At 41.3% G+C, this 21,264-nt stretch overlaps 1 long non-coding RNA gene across 1 annotated transcript; it reads left to right on the top strand.

The window, feature by feature from the left end:
• The first annotated feature begins 19,858 nt into the window (after window positions 1-19,858).
• Window positions 19,859-20,989, top strand: LOC146712337 (uncharacterized). The gene is made up of 3 exons (XR_014919243.1): window positions 19,859-20,588; window positions 20,674-20,785; window positions 20,866-20,989. It is a non-coding gene; the product is annotated as an uncharacterized LOC146712337 (long non-coding RNA).
• The last annotated feature ends 275 nt before the right edge of the window (window positions 20,990-21,264 follow it).

Genomic DNA, 21,264 nt, shown 5'->3' with positions numbered 1-21,264 from the left:
AAGAGGAGTTTGTTTTTATTTTCAGTTAATGCCACCCTAGTAGCATTAACTGACTGCTTTAATTTAAAGTGGACGATAAGTTTAGGAGTTACAGCTCTATGTTGAGTACGGCATGCCCCCCCCCCAAGATTAGTTGAAGACAGTAAAATTTTCATTGGGAGTGACCAACAGGGGCACATTTAGAAATGAGTATATCAGATGAAGAGCTAAAGGCAAACACTTTGAACACAGAGAGACAGACTGGGATCTGCACTTTGTACACAGACATGATTTGAGTAAAACAGAAACCGATAACTGTTATTTGGAATTATTACATGGAAATACAACAGCACTGTGGTTAGCACTGTTGCCTCAGAGCAAGAAGGTCCCGAGTTCAATTCCACCATCAGGCCGGGGTCTTTCTGTGTGGAGTTTGCATGTTCTCCCCATGTTTGCGTGGGTTCTCTCCCGGTACTCTGGCTTCCTCCCACAGTCCCAGTCCCCATGACATGCAGTTAGTGGGGATAGGTTAATTGGACATTCTAAATTGCCCATAGGTGTGAGTGGGAATGGTTGTCCGTAAGTCCGACAGACTGGCAACCTGAGTGTATCCTGCCTCTCGCCCTAAGATAGCTGGAATAGGCTCCCGCGACCCTGAAAAGGATAAGCGGAAGCGAATGGATGGATATACAGGGTGGGCCATTTATATGGATACACCATAATAACATGGGAATGGTTGGTGATATTAAAGTCCTGTTTGTGGCACATTAGTATATGTGAGGGGACAAACTCCTCAAGATGGGTGGTGACCATGGTGGCCATCTAGAAGTCGGCCATCTTGGATACAACTTTTGTTTTTTCAATAGGAAGAGGGTCATGTGACACATCAACTTATTGGTAATGTCACAAGAAAAACAATGGTGTGCTTGGTTTCAATGTAGTCAGTTCAAATAAGAAACAACATTGTCAATAGAAAATTGTACTTAGTAGTCAGTATAAACATTTAATAATATAAGTTTGCAAATGATAGAATACTGCATGATGACCTCTTTATGTGTCAGACTGGTGTTTATAGTTCACTGTGACCCGCTATCATGCAGGGAAGGAGCAGTACCTGCTACATAAGAGCTTAACAAGCAGTTTCACTTCGTACCAGGTAGAAGAGCCTCTCCTGGCACACACACGCACACATCCACATTCCAATGTAATAAACGAACGCACATTCTGTCGTATATAAATAAAGACCAGGGCAGTGGCAGAGCGCAAGTCCCGGAGTCCTCACTCTCGTGCGAGTGCTCTGTGACTGCCCTTGCTGGCAAGTAAAACTGTGTCTCTCTCCTCTCTGACTCTCAGCTGAAGAAGTGTTTAAGAATATATCTCTTGACAAACATTCTATATGTTGCTATTATACAAAGAATGGCTGGCATAACTACTTCCTGTTAAAGCAGATCCAACATTTGTGACAAAGGATTTTTAAGCAGACAGAAGCCAACATATTTAATTCACTTCTGTATTACATCTATACATCGATCTGCACTGTAATTATAAAGACCCCCACCCTCTAACAGCTCTTCACTCTAACTGATGATGGTCAAACAGGTTAATCTGATAGTTGTTACTCTGGAATAGTGCTCGAGCTCAGACTGCATTTACTGAGAGGGAGAGCAGCGGCTCATCTCCACCTCCTCCACAGACTGATGGGGGCAGGAAAATCACTCTGGATTTAAATCCAGTCTTGAGTTTACTGAATCCTGAAATCACATGAATAAAGAGCTCCACTAACAACTTTTTCTTGATCTAAATGCAGCTTTTTATTGTGTCTACAAACTGATCTTCTTGTCTCATGTTAGATTGTTTTTAACTGCAGCTTCTGTGTGTGTCTTTGTGTGTGCGCAACACCTTTGTGTGTTCACTCTAAAGATATGCAGTCTGACTGCTCAGACTGAAGTGCACATGCTTACATGCACTGTTGGGGTTGTTACTCAAGGTTTTACATTTAATTGTCTTGATGCATGGTCAATCATCCAGGTAAGTAAATCCCAAAAGGTTGATTCTGTTCATCTGGATGTAGCATTTTCAGTGGGAGAAACATTTCGTTACTCATCCATGTGATTTCTTCAGTCTCAGCTGACTGCAGCAAACCTTATAAACAGTACATCATCCATACGGCAGACAAGGGTAGGTGCACAGTTTTGCTAAACCAGAAAGACTATCATGAGAAAACTTTGTCACTGCTTAATGACAAAAGTACTTATGTGCCCCTTAAATGAGACCCAGGAAGTGGTTACAGGTAGAGGGTGATAGACTGTCTGAAGCAGTTAAAACAAGACAAGGCTATTGACCGGATCCCATACCACAGGCTGTACCCAGGGGAATCTACACCAAGTCTGTATGGTTTACTGAAGATACATAAACGGGGTGCACCTTTAAGAACGATTGTCTGTATAATCACCTATAACATCTCCAAGTTTCTCCAAGAAGAGAGATGTCATTATGGAGGCAGATGAAACAATGGTCTCATTCGATGTTACATCTCTCTTCACGTGCATCCCAGTCACTGAAGCGGAGATTACAGGATGACCCCAACTTCAGCAACAGGACCATTGACCAAGTGGTTTTGCTTTTGGAACTGTGTCTTCATTCCACCTACTTTACATTCAAAGGTCAGTTCTACAGGCAGAAACGTGGGTGTGTCATGGGCTCCCCAGTTTCACCCATCGCGGCCAATTTGTACATGGAAGAAGTGGAAAAGAGGGCTTTGTTATCCTACCCTGCAACACCACCAAGTCTAACCCACTAACCCGGCTGGTGAACTTAATCAGTGCTTTTTCAATGGATCTTACAGAGAGTAAGATAAAAACATGTTCAGCAGCTCTCTGTTCTCTAACATGGGGAACACACTTCAAAATATAACTTGTGTTAAATCAAATAAAAACCAAAAGATTCTATCTGCATAGATTCAGTTTGCAGCATTCCTGATCTTTGTGAAGCATCGACAGTAACCATGCATTATTTAACAGACCCGTGAAAACACTAACACACAGAAGGAATTTGTTTGATTTACACTGAAATTCAAATCAAATTCAGTGCGACAGGCATGAATGAAGATCATTTTAAATGTAATACAATGAATTTTGTTTAGTTTAATTCAGTCACTCTGAGAAATGTAAAACCTGTTTCTTCTCTTTGTTTCACTGTGAACAGTTTGTGTTGCAGTATTTTTAACTGAGGCCGACATGTTCAATCAAGGCTACATTTGTTTTAAAGAACACTTTATAAAGTCCTCTGTGAGCCCGTGGTCTCCCTGCATTTACCTCATGGAGAAACCTTTGGAATGCAAGCATGCTGATCCACACAGGTATGCACACATGGGTATTCACAGACGCGGACTAAAGCTTTCTTGGCTGCTGCCTCAAAGCACACTGTGCGCTGTCTATCTTGCGTGCTGCACAATATCGTTTATTATTTAGTAAATATTGATATCTATGACTAGCTAGTTTATTGTGATGGTGCTTTGTTTTCTCTATTATTATGTTGCTCTTTGTTGTTTGCTGTCTCCTCTGTTTGTTTTTTTTGTTTGTTTTTTTTTTTTCTCCATACAGGTGACCCAGGAGTTCTTTTTTTTTTTTCTCTCTCTTCCCCCCCCCTCTCACCGTCTCTTCTCCCCTTTGGTTTTCTTTCTTCCTCTCCCCCTCTTTCTCTCATTCATTCCCCCTGTCCTATTTATAAAAAAAAAAAAAAAAAAAAAAAAATGACAAAGGATGAACTGAAGCTCTGCCATCACGTAATGTCGCATACTGCTGTTTCTGATGTCATTTAAAAAAAAAAAAAAAAAAAAAAAAGAGTGAAAATGTTAAATTAATGTTGTGGTAAATGCATACATGTCTTTAAATGATCTCAGTGTCTTATATAGACTCATTTAGGGGCGATTTTAGCAAATTTTTAAGATTTCATTCTTTTTTGACAATATTTGCTGTTTGTGTGACACACTACTAAAAATATAAAAAGCATACAGTACTTGGTTGAGACGTAATATTTTAACAACAAAAGCATAGATACCCCCCTCCCAAAATGGTTTGTTCCAGCTCGCCTCTCCCCTACTCTGGCTCTAGCACTGTTGCTGCCAGAGTGATGGTGGCTGAGACGCAGCGGAGTGGAGGTGGAAGTGCCTGGCTTAAAACAGGACATATTAGCTGCATTTAACCTTCAGTTACTCTTTATATAGTTAGGTAGGAGTCAGACCATGTTTCCTTTTAGCTGAAAAGCATTACACCAGGTAACCTGCAGGGTTGGAAACGTGTTTTCTGACGATGTTTGCTAAACTACAACCCGTCCTGCTCTGTAGTAAAATCAGCGACATTTGACCGTCCTGTTGCTCCCATTGAAATGTATACAGCCTGTTTAAAATCTAAAACGTAAAATTGTCCGTAGCTGCTGTTGTTACCACTGTCCTGTTTGAAATGGATACTAACTAGCTAACTTACTGAATGCCCATTAACCTTATAACTCCTGTTGTGTGTGTTTGTGTGTGTGTGTGTGTGTGTGTGTGTGTGTGTGTGTGTGTGTGTACAGAGAGACAGCCAGGTTCATAATGGATATAAGGATGTTTTTTTTCCAAAAAAGGAGCCACATTCAGGTCAAAGTGTAAAATCAAATGATCCGTCAATCAAGAATAATGTTGGATCAGTGTTTCAATGTTTATATCTTTTATTAGATGTTCATGTGGTTTGGTTATTTGCCTTTTGGTTGAAAGTACACTGAGAGAGGACTTTTTGTTAGTGATCTTAATAGTAATTTGTTTTCATATAATGTAATTTTTTCATCTAATTGAATCTATTTGTGTATGATTGTCAGTCCAAAGAGGGAGAGAGGAAAAATGGAACGTGAGGAGAAAGTACAAGGTCAGGAAGAAGCAGGTAAGCCAACAGACAGGGAACAGTGACAGACAGAAACTGTTAAACTGACAAAGAGAAAAACCTGATTTTACTCACAGTCTGGAAGTTGTGTCCTCCCTGTATTAGAGCTGCTGTACAGAATCTGCTGAACAAACTGGGTTGAAACATTTTGACCGTCTTTAACAACATCCCAACATAACATTATCATTGATCGGGGAGATTAAAATTAATGATGTATTTTTAGGTGGTTCACCCACAACTCTACTGAAACCTCAGCCAGTAACAGGTCGGCCAACGTTTGGACCTTCCAGTTGTCTGTATGACTGCTGCAGTACGTGCATCACATTTGCTCACTATCAGAGCCAAACAGCCCTGGTGGAGTGAGGAGCTGTAAAGAGAAGCAGATGCTCTGTTTCTACAAATGTTTAAGCTTGTTTCAAAGATTCTGTACTGCAGCTTTAAATGTTTTCCAAAAGCACACACACACTTATCAGTGATTCTCACACTTTTTACAGTGTGGACCACCTGAGAAAATGTCAAGCTCTCCTAAGGACCACCATGAAAGCATGAAACTCATAAATCTTACAACACAAAATTAGTCTTATTAAATTTGTCAAATTAGTATCTGCAGTAAAGAGCACTGCAAAGTTGCCTTCATTTTTATGTTTTTTTTTTTGTTAATATTTTGTAATAATTTATTTCTAATAATTTATTCTGTTTTGGTAGTGTTTTTTATGTATCTGTAATACAGAAGTAAGATTTATGAGTTTAACAGGCAAAACGGTTCCTGTTTTGCCTGTCACTATTCCCTGTCTTTTTTTTTTTTTTTACCTGGTTCTTCCTGACCTTTCACTTTCTCCTCACTTTCCCCTCTTTCCTCGCTCCCTCTTTGGACTGACAATCATACACAAATAGATTGTATTCAATTAAATGAAAAATTACATTTAAGGATGCATGGACCGACAGAAACAAGGACGAAGTCTCATTATGACAAGTAAAGTTTATCTTGCCTGACTGGGCAGCTCTCTGGTTCCCCCCAAAGCTCTGATCCTAGAATCGCCCCTGGACTCATTACATACAGACAAATAAAGGAATGCATCTAGGGTGGCTGAAACTCCCACCAGAATGGAAACCAACACAAAAAGCAGCGTTATTATAGTTTGGAATTTCTAATTAGCTTTTATTTGTATTTCTTTTTGACTTTGTGTTTTTAATGCAGTTTAGTTTCAGATAGTTTCCAGAATGAGTTTGCTAGTTTCAGTTCAGAATTTATTTTCTTTTAAATGCTTAGATTTAGCTGAGTTTTTATTAGTTTCAGTCTTCATTTTAGTCTTTATTTATTATTGTATATAGGGTGTATGTCAGAGGCAAATTAATGCAGATTTTAACAAGAAAAACACTGAACCTTTTGAAGCAGTGACTCTCAGTCTTGGAGACATCCAAAGTCTAAATAAATATCAAAGCCTCGAAAGGCATTTTTAAAAAAAAAATTTGATTTATTTTTTAGCCGGACTAAGAAACACTTAAAGGACATTTTCTGTAAATTTTTGTTTTTTAAGTTTACCAGGTTCACAGTTTTCCTCATCAAACCATTTAGGGTTTTTTTCTCAATTTAAAAAAAAAATTCGATTTAGTTTTGTCTAGTTCTGCACTTAGTTTCAGCGTTCTTTGTAAAACTACCCTGATGAAGCAGAGGCAACAGTTTGTGACGCAGTATTTTTAGCCTGAGACCGACATGTTGAATCTGTATCTAACAGATCTATACAAACATGATCATTTATAAAATCTGCTCGCTCTCTCTCCTGCTGTCCCTGTGAATATAAAAACCCAGAGCTCAGAGTCTTTCTGGCTGAGTTCAGGACACATTCGGTGTGTTTAGTCTGAGTCCCGGACTCTGATCACACACACTAACTGGAAATGGCGGACACACTCGGCCTCGTTGAAAAACATTACAGACTGACTTTAATGGAGAGACCGGAAATACAAACACACACAGTTTGTTGTGTGAAGAAATCAAACATGAGCTGAACAAACAGTAAAGTTCCTAAAGACAAACTGTTAAAGGAGCAAATAAAGCAAACTTACAGTTTCTTCACACACCAACAACAAGCTCCACTCCACACCTGGATACTAAACACAGACACACAGGTGAGCTGCTTCCTGGAAGGAGGAGGGACTCCACCTGAAGCAGGACAGGTGGGAGGGGGAGGAGGCAGACTGAGCCAGATTTTCAGTTCAGTTTATGATTGTTTAACTTGTGTTGAAAGATTTAAAGTGGACTTAAACTTGTCTCATTTCTGGTTTTCACTGAGCAAGTTGTTTTTATTTAAATGTCTGTTTTTATTTAAATATCTTTCTTCAAATTGATCATTATCAGTAAAGTTCACTGAAAAATACCTCAGTGTAAAAATCAACATTTCTTTCCTTGTAATCGCTTTCATTCAAAGAGATTCAAACTATTTCTAAACTCTGAAGAACAGCCATCAGTTTGGATGTTTCAATGTTTCTCCTGAATGCAGCACACAGAGGGACTTTCCGCTCCAGTCTATATAACATGAACACAGATAAACACACTTTAGTGAGACCCATGAATTGAGACCTGCATGAATATGGTGATCAGGATACAGAAAACTGTTGTCAGAAAAAAAGGTCTTAGAGCTGCTGTAAAAATATTTACAGCTCACTGTGGAAACACTCTGTTATTAACTATGTGGACTCACATGGAAAACTGCAGGTGAAACTCAAAAAATTAGAATATCATTCAAAAGTTAATTTATTTTAGTAAAATGACTCAAAGGGTGAAACTAATATATGATATATTACAATACTTTCAAAGCGATATATTTCAAGCCTTTATTTCTTATAATTTTGATGATTATGGCTTACAGCTTATGAAAACCCCAAATCTCATAAAATTAGAATATTGTGAAAAGGTTCAATATTTTAGGCTCAAAGTGTCACACTATAATCAGCTAATTAATCCAAAACATCTGCAAAGGGTTCCTGAGCCTTTAAATGGTTTCTCAGTCTGGTTCAGTAGGAATCACAATCATGGTGAAGACTGCTGACCTGACAGAAACCATCATTGACACCCTCCATGAGAAGGGACATTCAGCCTGATTCCTTTGAGTTTAAAACCGTTGAAATAAATGTGTGTTTGTTTTCAGCTGCAAAGCTGACTTTGGATTATTTCACACAAGAACACATGTACGGCCTGACTGCCAACTACTCCCTTCTGTGGTAACATTAAGAAGCCTCAGTCTGTACTCCTGAATGAAATTCAAGTTCATACCAACAAGTATGCAAGTGCAAACCTGTACTTGGTGCTGATAAACAGATGAGCTGCTACCTGGAATGAGTCAGAGCTCCACTTCTCATGTGAGGAGAGGAGAGCAGGGAGATTTTCGTAATAAGAGAACATGTTCAAAAGTCTTGGAGCCAAACACATAAAGACAAAAAGCATGAAGCAGCAGTTTTAACAACATGTGAACAATGAATGTGATGAACAAAGGCCATCTTTACTCCAGCTCATGATTCAGAAACAACAAAAACACCATCAAACACTTTCAGAATAAAAGTCTCTGAGCAGAAAAAAAAATCTCTTTAATGAAGGAAAATCACATGAATGAAGAGCTCCACTAACAACTTTTAACAACTTTTTAAGTTGTGTACAAATGCAGCTTTTTACTACCTGTGTACAAACTGATCTTTGTGTCTCACTTCATACTGGATTTAACTGCAGCTTGTGTGTGTGTGTGTGTGTGTGTGTGTGTGTGTGTGTGTGTGTGTGTGTGTGTGTGTGTGTGTGTGTGTGTGTGTGTGTGTGTGTCACACCTTCATATATTCACTCCAGAAATATGCTGTCTGTCTGCTCAGACTCACTCTAAGTCAGAGTAAAGTTCACACGCTGATGTGTGAAGACATGAAACCTTGTTGTAGCTGTCAGTGTAAAAAGACTGACCACTGTGAGCTGAGCTGTGTCACATTTACAGAATCTAGTTCTCAGGAATCCGGAGTGAACTTACTCATAACAGCAAGTATACATATCGTAACTTGCTGTGCTTGGTATTTAGAAAAAATTAAGTGAAATGTTACCTGGAAGGAGTCAGGCCTCTATGTCTGTGTGGAGGAGGCAGATTTTCACAATAAGAAAAACCACATAAGGATGGAGGAATGCTCAGCTGCTCTTCTACAATAGAATATGGCAGGAAGATGGAAAAAAGCTCTAATAAGTCCAACTGGGAAACCAGGGAAAGACCCCACTAAGACCATTACCAAGGTAATAGGCCTATAGCTCCAACTTCTCATCTAGGGAAAGTAATGGAAAGAATGTCAGTGGACAGACAGCTGTACAGCAGATAAAATAAGTATTTAACATGTCACCAGTTTTCTAGGTAAATATATTTCTAAAGGTGCTGTATGTGAAATTCTCACCAGGCATCAGTAACAACCCATCTGATCCATGCATGCAAAGAAATCAAACAATGGATGTCCACAAATTAAGGTAAATAATAGCAAATGACACAGGGAGAAAAAGTGTTGAACACATGAAAAAAGGGAGGAGCAAAGGCTGAAATCTATCTGTAATTAGAAAACAAGTATGTTTCTGTTCCAACTGATGGCCTATAAAATGTGTTATTACCAGTGTGTCACATCTCATGGTGGGTAAAGCCAATGAAGTCTCTCAAGATCTTTATGACCTTCTTGTTGCAAGTCATACTGATGCCATTGGTGAGAGAAGAATTTCTAAACCACTGAAGGTTCAAGTGAGCACTGTTGGGTCCAAAATCCAGAATAGTAAGAAGATCATTTCAGCATAAACTGACCATGACCAGGTGGTCCCCACAATATATGACTATATGACTATGTGATTTAAATAGACAGGATTTAAGAGGAGGGACAAAAGACACAGAGTCCGGTCTGTTTTTATGTGGGCAGAGTGACCAGCTCATAGTAAATGCAAGTCTACAGGCAACATTACAAGTAAATGTTTGATAAATACACATTTAAATAATATTTCTTTCAAAGACCGAACTCAGGCCACATTCAGTGTGTTTAGTCTGATTCCCGCACTGTGATCACAAACACACTAACAGACAGCACGAGCAGTTGAGTACATTAAACTGGACACTGAAATATTTCTCTCCTTTCTTCCTGTTTCATTTGCATTAAATTTCCATATGTGTGCCTCTGTGTTCAGATGTGACTTCTTGCCTTTTTGACTCTTTTATCAATGATTTGTAGAAACAAGAAACATTTTCTTTTAATCAAGAGAAATCAGATCAGTTCAACATTTTCATAGATCCTGATCATTGTGCAGAGTTTACTGGCTGTGTAATAACAGATTTCTGTTCATGTTTTTTTTTTAATTAGACCTCCCCAGCTACATGTTTGACTTCAAACTGGTCAGACTGGTTTTTAATTAAAGCTCACTTGATGACATGAAGCCTTATTGGTGTTGTGATGAGTGTAAACAGCACAGCTCAGCACTGACAAGGCCACACTATATGTTTTATTTGGAATATGAAAAATGTAAACATTCACGGTGAGTTTCTGTTTCCAGTCTGTAGATCCAGTCACACTTTCTCTCTTCACCTGTGCAGTAAAGACTGAGAGCAGAGCTGAAACCAACCGTCCAATCAGTGAGCAGCATCAACACCTGAGATTCATTCAAATGTAGTGACAGGGTGGGGTTATTTGCTCAGCTGCAGGGGAAGTCGGCTGGCAAACGTAAAATATGTGATCAATACATTTCCAGTGCAAGAGCATACAGGCAGAGCAGACTGGGTTTATTATCCACTCAGGAAAATGTTGTATTAAAGGGAGCACAAGTGTCAGCAGTGCAATGTAGGCCTTTGGCTACAACTTGGAGCTCTACCAGGGACCCAACATGCCTGAACTTATTTAGAAGAAAAGAGATGCCCAAAAACAAACCGCAGGGCCAAAGGTCACATACTTGTCATTGTTCAATTTTTACAGTTCATACTTCAATTTGGCTATTCTAAATCTTTTATTCATGTACATTCTGAGTGCTTCATTCAGTAAAAACTGTAAAATTCAATTTCGTTTTTTTGTCACTAGAAATGGTTTGACTGTCTATATATTCATATTATTATTGTAGATATTCGTTAAAAAAGCTTTATGTTGTGGAAAAAACTGAAATCTGTAAATTAGAATTGTTGTGCCTTAATTTGTTAATGTTTTTACATATATATACATATACATACATATATTCTATTTAAAAACTAAAATGTGTATATTTATTTATTTTTGTTTATCTGATAGCATTTATTTAAAAAATTAATCGGAGATTACAACTGGTTACTCACTAATCGAGTAGTCTTTTCACCAACTACTTTTCCCTTTTACTTGAGTAGTAATATTTTAAAGTAATGCTACTCTTACTTGAGTAACATTTTTGGATACTCGACCCACCTCTGCCCATCACACCCACTCCACTCCACAGTCCTGAGGTAGCAGATCTCCTTCTCCTTCAGATTGATTGACCCATAAAGAAGGATTCTTGAAATCATTCCCACTTTACTTTATAAATCTGTAAATTTGTATAATAATTCCTCATTCTGTCACAGATGAAAACACCTGTCAGACGTAAGATCCGAAACAGCCTTTGTAGTAAATCTTCATGCAGCTGTTTTTTACTTATCATTTATTAATTTAATTTGCACTTCTCTCATATACAATAACATTTTTACCTTTATTGTTTTTGACTAACTTCATTTTTAGTCTTCTTTGTTTTTTATCACTGACCATGGTGTATGTGAAAATCTATATTTTCATCTGACTGACTTTGTGTAACCGGCTCAGAAATCACATATTGTTATAATTACACAAAATGTGTTCTAAACCCCCAAACCATTCCTTTTATACCTGACTGTTAGGGTGTTCAAGCCTGTAGATATATATGTTCATTATCAGTTGGAGCACCTCCTCATAGTTGTTCTTCTTCTTTGGTGGAACCCTATAAATGCAGTGTACCCCTTTGGCCTTTCCCCTTTTCTACAATTCCCCTGTGAGAGAGGAGCTGGAGTGGGCAAGTTAATTACTTGGAGGTCTTTCTTTTTTTTTGACCTGTCATTGTCAGACACAATGCAGGAATGTACCGGTTACACTTGGTGCTGTGACCTGTCACATCGCCAATCTGCGATCTCCTCCTCTGCCTGCTGCTGTTTTCCCGCCTCCTCTCTGCAGTTGTGCGCTGTGTATCAGGATCCTGTGCCCTCTTTTAATTAAGAGGAGACAACTACTATGTCTTTTTTCCCACATTTCATTGTTTTGTGAAGTTTTGCATAATTGTGTGTGGGGTTAGACTCTTGCTTTTACTGTTATACAGTATACTTTGCTGCTGAAGCAATGTGAATTTCCCATCTCTGGCAATAATAAAGGCTATCTTATCTTATTTTATTACTTGGCTTTTGGAGTACCTTGATATTGCAGAGAAGCACAATGTAAGTAAAAGTATATTTCAGTAAGAAACACAGTTACAAACCATCAAGCACTCATCTCTAATGAAAAGAATACCTAAGATAAGGACCACCACCTGTAGTAAAGAGATCATCCCAATGCATTTTTAAAGCAATAATAAAAGAACAACTACAGGCATTATTTTATTTTTTAACAGTTCTTTAGCTTCTGGTGTTTTTTAAACTTTTCCAGCATATTATTTTACAGCCCCTACTTAAGACCAGAATCTAGATGAGAATATTATACAAATTCTTTTCATTTAATAAGAAAAGTTAAATGTTCTTGTAAATTCAGTGATTAGGTTTCAATTTCCAAACTTGTTTAGATGAAGTTCCTATTTTTTTAAATGTTTCACTGACTCGATCAACGAATTATATATTTAAAAAAAAGGCTTAAGCATTTCTAAACTGTCATTTCAGCTTGGTTAAAGTCTTTTCTGAATGATATAGGTATTAGAGCTCGCCATAGCACAGAAAGTGTCCTCATCAAGGTTACCATAACTAACAGCTGATAGATGTGGCTGCTCAGTTTCAGTGCCTAGGTTTTTTAAAATTATTTAAGAGTACAGCCAGTCAGCCTCTCTGTTCTCCTGGACTGTGTACAGACCTTCCATCCATCCATCCATTCGCTTCCGCTTATCCTTTTCAGGGTCGCGGGGGGTGCTGGAGCCTATCCCAGCTGTCATAGGGCGAGAGGCGGGGTACACCGTGGACAGGTCGCCAGTCTGTCTGTCACAGGGCTAACACACAGAGACAGACAACCATTCGCACTCACATTCACACCTAGTGGCAATTTGGATTAGCCAATTAAGCTATCCCTACAAGTTGCATGTCTTTGGACGGTGGGAGGAAGCCGGAGTACCCGGAGGGAACCCACGCAAACACGGGGAGAACATGCAAACTCCACACAGAAAGACCCCGGCCTGATGGTGGAATTGAACTCAGGACCTTCTTGCTGTGCGGCAACAGTGCTAACCACCGTGCCACCGTGCTGCCTGTACAGACCTTCATTAGGATTAAATCATCTTTTTGGTTCCAAACACAACTTTCTCTGTGGGCATCGTGAATGCTTACTTCTCTGGCACCCAGATCATTCCGAGCCACAGCTACATAGATGACACACAGTTATATGTCCCTCTACTATAAAAACAACCCCGTGCTGCTTTAATAGGGGAGACATGACCAAACAGTGATCACAAGTTGCCAACCATCCTCCCCAGGCACAACTTCCTAAACACACTGGCTCATCCCTCTGTAGCTGAGCCATAAACCACACACTGATCGAATAAAATATGATTTGTATTCCAGAGAAATGACTGCAGCAAGTCTCTGAATGATAACAGCAACATCATTTAAGGTCAGATCACTGTGAAGCGACAGGAAGCTCAATGCAGAGCCAAATCCAACCACAGTGCACTACACAGTTACAGTCTGTAGTAGTAGACTATCAGAACACCTCAAATGATTTCTGAATGGACAAAGACCGTTGATTATAGTGCATCACAACATCAACATGACACAACAGAAAAGTAAAGCCCTGCATTCAGTGACTGACCATAATGCACTGCAGCCTGTCTACTTAATTCAAAACTGAGGGACACATAAGAAAGGTTTCTAACACGTATGAATTACCTTAAACTGCTGTTTCTCTAAAATTTGTCAAATCTGCGCAGCTAATTTTTAAAAGCTAGCAGCAAATTTGCCAATAAGGAAGGAAGCAGTTCATGTGAACCAAATGTATGAGATATATGTATATATATATATATATATATTAAAATATATATATTAAAAAATATATATATATATATATATATATATATATATATATATATACACAGAGGCGCAAAACACCAGCTACTGGTAGACAGAACAGTCAGCCGACACTGCAAGACCAGACTGACCAACCTGTGCACTGCCTGGATTGATTACAAGAAGGCCTATGACTCAATGCCCCACAGCTGGATACTGGAATGCCTAGAATTGTACAAGATCAACAGGACCCTAAGAGCCTTCATCAGGAACTCAATGGGGATGTGGCGTACAACACTAGAGGCCAACTCCAAGCCCATAGCACAAGTCACCATCAAGTGCGGGATCTACCAAGGAGATGCTCTGTCCCCACTGCTGTTCTGCATAGGCCTGAACCCCCTCAGTGAGATCATTAACAAGACTGGCTACGGATACCGACTACGGAACGGAGCAGTTGTCAGCCACCTCCTGTACATGGATGACATCAAGCTGTATGCCAAGAGTGAACGAGACATCGATTCACTGATCCACACTACCAGGCTATACAGCAATGACATTGGAATGTCGTTCGGACTGGAGAAGTGTAGTCGGATGGTAACAAAGAGAGGGAAGGTAGTCAGAACTGAGGGGATTGAACTACCAGAAGGCAACATTGCAGACATAGAGGACAGTTACAAGTACCTAGGGATCCCGCAGGCAAATGGGAACCATGAAGAGGCCGCTAGAAAGGCTGCAACCACCAAGTACCTGCAGAGGGTCAGGCAAGTCCTGAGGAGTCAGCTGAATGGTAAGAACAAGATCCGGGCCATCAACACCTACGCCCTGCCCGTGATCAGGTACCCTGCTGGGGTAATAGGCTGGCCAAAGGAGGAGATAGAAGCCACTGACATAAAGACAAGAAAGCTCCTTACCATGCATGGAGGGTTTCACCCCAAGTCCAGCACCCTGAGGCTGTACGCTAAGCGGAAGGAAGGGGGCCGAGGACTGGTGAGTGTCAGCACCACAGTCCAGGATGAGACAACGAACATCCAAGAATACATTGGGAAGATGGCCCCAACTGACCGAGTGCTCAGTGAATACCTCAGGCAGCAGAAACCCAAGAAAGAAGAGGGAGACGAGGAACCATCATGGAAGGACAGGCCCCTGCACGGTATGTACCACCGGCAGATAGAGGAGGTGGCTGATATCCAGAAATCCTACCAGTGGCTGGACAAAGCTGGACTGAAAGACACCACAGAGGCACTAATCATGGCAGCACAAGAACAAGCTCTGAGTACAAGATCCATAGAGGCTGGGGTCTATCACACCAGGCAAGACCCCAGGTGCAGGCTGTGTAAAGATGCCCCAGAGACAATCCAGCACATAACAGCAGGGTGCAAGATGCTAGCAGGCAAGGCATACATGGAACGCCATAACCAAGTGGCCGGCATAGTGTACAGGAACATCTGTGCCGAGTATAACCTGGAAGTCCCGAGGTCAAAATGGGAGATGCCCCCAAGGGTGGTGAAGAATGACCGAGCTAAGATCCTGTGGGACTTCCAGATACAGACGGACAAAATGGTGGTGGCTAACCAACCGGACATAGTGGTGGTAGACAAACAGAAGAAGACGGCCGTAGTGATCGATGTAGCGGTTCCCAATGACAGCAATATCAGGAAGAAGGAACACGAGAAGCTGGAGAAATACCAAGGGCTCAGAGAAGAGCTCGAGAGGATGTGGAGGGTGAAGGTAACGGTGGTCCCCGTGGTAATCGGAGCACTAGGTGCGGTGACTCCCAAGCTAGGCGAGTGGCTCCAGCAGATCCCGGGAATAACATCGGAGATCTCTGTCCAGAAGAGCGCAGTCCTGGGAACAGCTAAGATACTGCGCAGGACCCTCAAGCTCCCAGGCCTCTGGTAGAGGACCCGAGCTTGAAGGATAAACCGCCCGCAGGGGCGTGCTGGGTGTTTTTTTTTTATATATGATATTTGGTCCTTTCTCTTTCATGTTTGATGTTTTTCAACAGGCACTGAGTCCACCACTCATTATTAAGATACTAACATCTTAGAAATCACAGTTTCAGGTGAGTACATATAGCAAAAACGACACGAAACAATAGAACATGTGATCATCTCATAGTCAGTAGTGGTCAAAAATTCAAAAATAAAAGTCTTGCTCTCAGATTGAAAAATGTTCTTAATAAAATATAAATATAAAAATGCTCTTCATTAATAACGTCATCTGTTTCTGGTTTACTGTCATTTTTGGCACATAAACATGGAAGCAATACTTTGAGTTTGTAAAGAATAAAGGAAATATTCAAATAAAGCAGATTTGCTTCAAGAGAGCGGAGAAGGAAAAACAACTTTTTGTGTTTTAAGTTACAAAAGCAGATCAAACCTTTAAAAACAAACCGTTTCTAACATTTCATGAAAACATGAATTCAAAAACAGCTCTGCTTATTCCAGAATTATACTCACACACACTAACATATGGAAGAGGGTTTTACGCTCGGCCTCGTTGGTCCAGCTGTAAGTCTGTAACTGTGAACTATGGAGCGGCAGATTTGTGCTGGAACTAAGCTGCACACAGCTGATGTTAGTTAGGAAAACAATACAGACTGCTAACGTTACCTTCACACGGAGACGATCACCTGACACTGAGTTCAGGAAAGAGAAGTGAAACATTAATAAGGAACCAAACAGTCTGAGAGACGTTTTTGCAAGAGTGCGGAATCAGCAAAATCATTAGGAGAGGATTTCTATTTCAGTTTTAGAAATATCTATAAATGTTAGAGACTTTTCAGAAACCAGCATCAGTGCTCTGTTATTTTTTTATTTTTTTTTTGTCCCGTTTGGATCTTTAGCCATCAGAATTGTTGTCTGTGGCGGGGGCGTGGCCCCGGGCGCAGCTGCAGGGGAGGAGTGGAGCGGAAGGCTCATCAGGGCGGCGCTGCGAGGCCGGTAAGAACAGCTGATGTTGTTTATGGACTGATGATGGTTTCCCTCCCCTGTGTTATAGTGAGACGGAGAGGAGCGGGAGGGGAGAAAAAGAGACACACATCAGCTGGGATGGACAGCTGTCATTCTGTGCGATAGTATCAGTGTGTGAAAGTGTAAATAAATGTGGAACTTGGCGATAAAGACCTGTGTGTGCGTGTACCTGTGCCTAGTATATTCCACATTGTCTTAAGGCCAAGAAAGATGCCAAGCGGATTTATTTTACCAAGTGGATCATCATGGCCTTGCCATATTGGTCCATTTGATTGACCTTTATTATAATTATGAATTTATTTTATTTTCAGTTGCTACAAACGGGACAGACATGACTGTGGGATAGGACAGGGGGAAAGAATGAAAGAAAGAGAGGGAGAGAAAGAAAGAAAACCAAAGGGAAGAAGAGACGGTGAGAAGGGGGGGAAGAGAGAAAAAACAAACAAACAAAACACCTGGATCACCTGTATGGAGAAAAAAACAGAAGAGAAAGCAAACAACAAAGAGCAACATAATAAACAACAAAACAAAACAGCACCATCACAATAAACTAGCTAGCAGTAGATAACAGTAGATACTAAATAATAAACGATATTGTGTAGCACGCAAGATAGACAGCGCACAATGTGCTTTGAGGCAGCAGCCAAGAAAGGTGTAGTCCGCGTCTGTGAACACCCATGCGTACACCTGTGTGCATACCTGTGTGGATCAGCGCGCTTGTATTCCAAAGGTTTCTCCATGTAATGATCTGCTAGGGAGTGTGGGGAGCCACAGCCCCGTCCACCAGGGTATGAAGCAGGTATGGAGGAGATCCAGGCCCCAGATATCCAGAGGCCCCAGAGTACAAGGACCCGAGGAGGACCACCAAAGGGGGGGAACTGTGGAGCAGGGAAATTATTTTACTGCTATTGTTAAATAATCATCATCATTACCATTGCATTAATAATATAATCTGCAGCATTGATATTGTATTCAGAGGTTTAAACAGTGTGTGTCTTTCAGAAAGACTAAGTTGCAGAGAGTTTGCAGAAGTGAACGCACAGTCTAAGTTATTCTGAGGAGCTCTGAGGACATAAAGAGGAACAAACAGTACTCCAAGAACAGACAAAGCCCAGCAGAAACCTTGAGGAGGAGCTCCATTTGCCCCCACCTGGGAAGAGCCTCAGAAAGGAGAGACATCTAAGGCAAGAAGAGGGGTCCCTATTTGCCTCCAACTCTCTCAACAACACCAACGACCAGGACCAGGGACCACGATCTTCCCCAGTCCCCCAAACCCCTGACAGGCCATCACCCTCCTCCCCCTCCCTTTCTCCCTCCTCCCCACACCTGAAATTCACTGAGGAGATGATGGAGCGGGTCGATGCTGGGCTCAGATCTACCCCCCGGTCCAATCCCTTTTTGTCCCCCATAAACCCCCCACCAAAGCAGCCAAAGGTTCGCCACCGAGCCCCACCCTCAACAGAGCAATCGAAGTCACATTGCCCAGCCTCGCCCCCTTAGTTCCTCCTTACCACCTTCATGCTCTGTCTCCACAGTCTGATGTGTGATGTGTGGAGGGTCCGGGCTGCGAGGATTATGGCAGTGGCGACTTTTCCCAGGAGAAGCTGGGACCCTGTTTACTAGAAGGTTTTAAAATTTCTGTACTTTTAGGTGACAGAAGGAGACATGTGGCCTGGTCAAAACACAGAGAGCTGCACTCTAAAAGATCTTTAAACATAGTAAACATACCTTGTGTGCCACAGACTGCTCCCAAACACGAGGGGACAAGTAATGCCTCTAAAACACTTAAGTTGGCTTTATTAAACATTAGATCTTTAGCTGGGAAAACATTTTTAATTAATGATTTAATCACTGAGCACAGCCTTGATTTTATGTTTTTAACTGAAACTTGGTTGGACCAAAGTAACAGTGTAGCTGTTCTCATCGAGACGACCCCTCCTAACTACAGTTTTATCAGTGAGGTCAGGGTGAGCAGGAGAGGAGGAGGGGTTGCTGTCTTATTTAATGAATCATTTCAATGTAAGCAGCTATCTCCTGGAAGTTTTCAGTCTTTTGAATATGTGGCTTTACAGCTGAAGGCCCCATCCAAAGTTGTGTTTCTTAATGTTTACAGGCCTCCCAAATACTGCACAGACTTTTTTAATGACATCAGTGAACTGCTGTCTGTGATCTGTGTTGATTTGGGGCGATCGTGGCTCAAGAGTTGGGAGTTCGCCTTGTAATCAGAAGGTTGCCGGTTTGAGCCCCGGCTCGGACAGTCTCGGTTGTTGTGTCCTTGGGCAAGACACTTCACCCGTTGCCTACTGGTGGTGGTCAGAGGGCCCGGTGGCGCCAGTGTCCGGCAGCCTCGCCTCTGTCAGTGCGCCCCAGGGTGGCTGTGGCTACAATGTAGCTTGCCATCACCAGTGTGTGAATGTGTGCGTGAATGGGTGGATGACTGGATATGTAAAGCGCTTTGGGGTCCTTAGGGACTAGTAAAGCGCTATATAAATACAGACCATTTACCATTTCGACTGTGTAATTATTGTTGGGGATTTTAACATCCATGTGGACAACCCTCAGGACAAAGGGACTAAAGACCTGAGTAACACTCTGGGCAACTTTGGGCTGACTCAGCATGTAACAGAGGCCACACATAATAGAGGACACACTCTTGACCTACTGGGCCCTATTTCAGGAAGCCGGTTTAGTGGAAAAACTGAGTAAGTATACCCTGAGTTAACGAAAACTCTGGGTTTTCGGTTTCACAAAGCGAGTTAAGATGAAGCCTGAGTGAGTTACTATGACGACACACTCCGTGAAGCTAACCTGCCCCCTAGCAGGTTTACTACAACTAACCCTGACTGTCTCCGCCCCTTTGTCGGAAACCTGACAGTAGGAAGTGTCGGACATGGCGTGCCACTTCCTTGAAGAGCCAGTAGATTGTGAAGCCCAAATTCTCCGCAGAGCTCACCGCCGGGAGAGAGTGATCAGAGCGCGTTTGGACATTTTATCATTTCCTGATGATTTTCTGTGTGAACGTTACCGTTTCTCAGCACAATCTATAAGTTATGTGGATAACATCCTCAGGCCTAATATTGCTCATGTGACACATCGCGGACATGCTCTCAGTTCTGTACATATTATTTGTATTGCACTTCGGTTTTTTGCAAACGGGAGCTTTCTGTATAATATTGGTGACGCTGAGCACGTTTCCAAGGCTACCGTCTGTCGGGCAGTCAGGAATGTTACAGTTGCACTGAAACGTCTCCTGCACTCGTCTGTGGTGTTCCCTGGTCATAGACCCACAAGATTTATCAAAGAGGGATGCCACAAAATTGCAGGTATCAGGATGAACAAAACTTAATTCATGATGTGGTGATACTTGAACTACTACTTAAATTGTACATTTATTTTCAGGGTTCCCAGGCGTGATTGGCTGTACAGATGGCACTCACATTCCAATCATTGCTCCTTCAGTAAATGAAGGAGACTATGTGAACAGGAAGTCTTTCCACAGCATTAATGTGCAGGTACATAGTTCCCTGTAGCATTTCAAACTAACAAATTATTTCATTATAGTAATGGATGCTAATTTATGTTCTCTGCACTGTGAAGATCATATGTGATGCTGCCAACATTATCACAAATGTGGAAGCCAAGTGGCCAGGCTCTGTTCATGACTCACAAATATTCCGTGAATGTACACTGAGCACAAAATTTGGACATGGTGAGTTGAAAATACTTTAAAATATATAAAGACCAATTGCTTCAGGGACATTTGAACTGAAGTGTATCCTTCTGTCTTAGGAGAGTTCACTGGCTACTTGCTTGGTGATAGGGGGTATCCATGTTTACCCTATTTGCTTACCCCTTACCCTGACCCTGAACCGGGCCCACAGCAGCGATATAATCTGGCTAATTGCAGGACAAGAGCCAGAATTGAAATGACTATCGGAATGCTTAAGGCCCGGTTCCAGTGCCTGCAAAGACTCAGGGTCACCCCAGAAAGGGCATGTGACATTATTGTGGCATGTGTGATTCTTCACAACATTGCCACAATTAGAGGAGAACACTGTCCTTCTGAACCAAACATCAGCAGTGATCCAAACCATGAACATCCTGACCCTCCCACGGACATACAAGATGGAAGAGCAGTCAGAGACACCATATGTCACAATCATTTCTTTTGACCCATCACCTCAACAT

This window comes from Copadichromis virginalis, linkage group LG3 (assembly GCF_057382275.1).
Source record: "Copadichromis virginalis isolate Kocher_CV1m ecotype Utaka linkage group LG3, C_Virginalis_male_GT1.1, whole genome shotgun sequence".
Lineage (NCBI taxonomy): Eukaryota > Metazoa > Chordata > Actinopteri > Cichliformes > Cichlidae > Copadichromis > Copadichromis virginalis.
The sequence above is the reverse complement of the archived record's forward strand: the minus strand, read 5'-3'. Positions and strand labels throughout refer to the sequence as shown.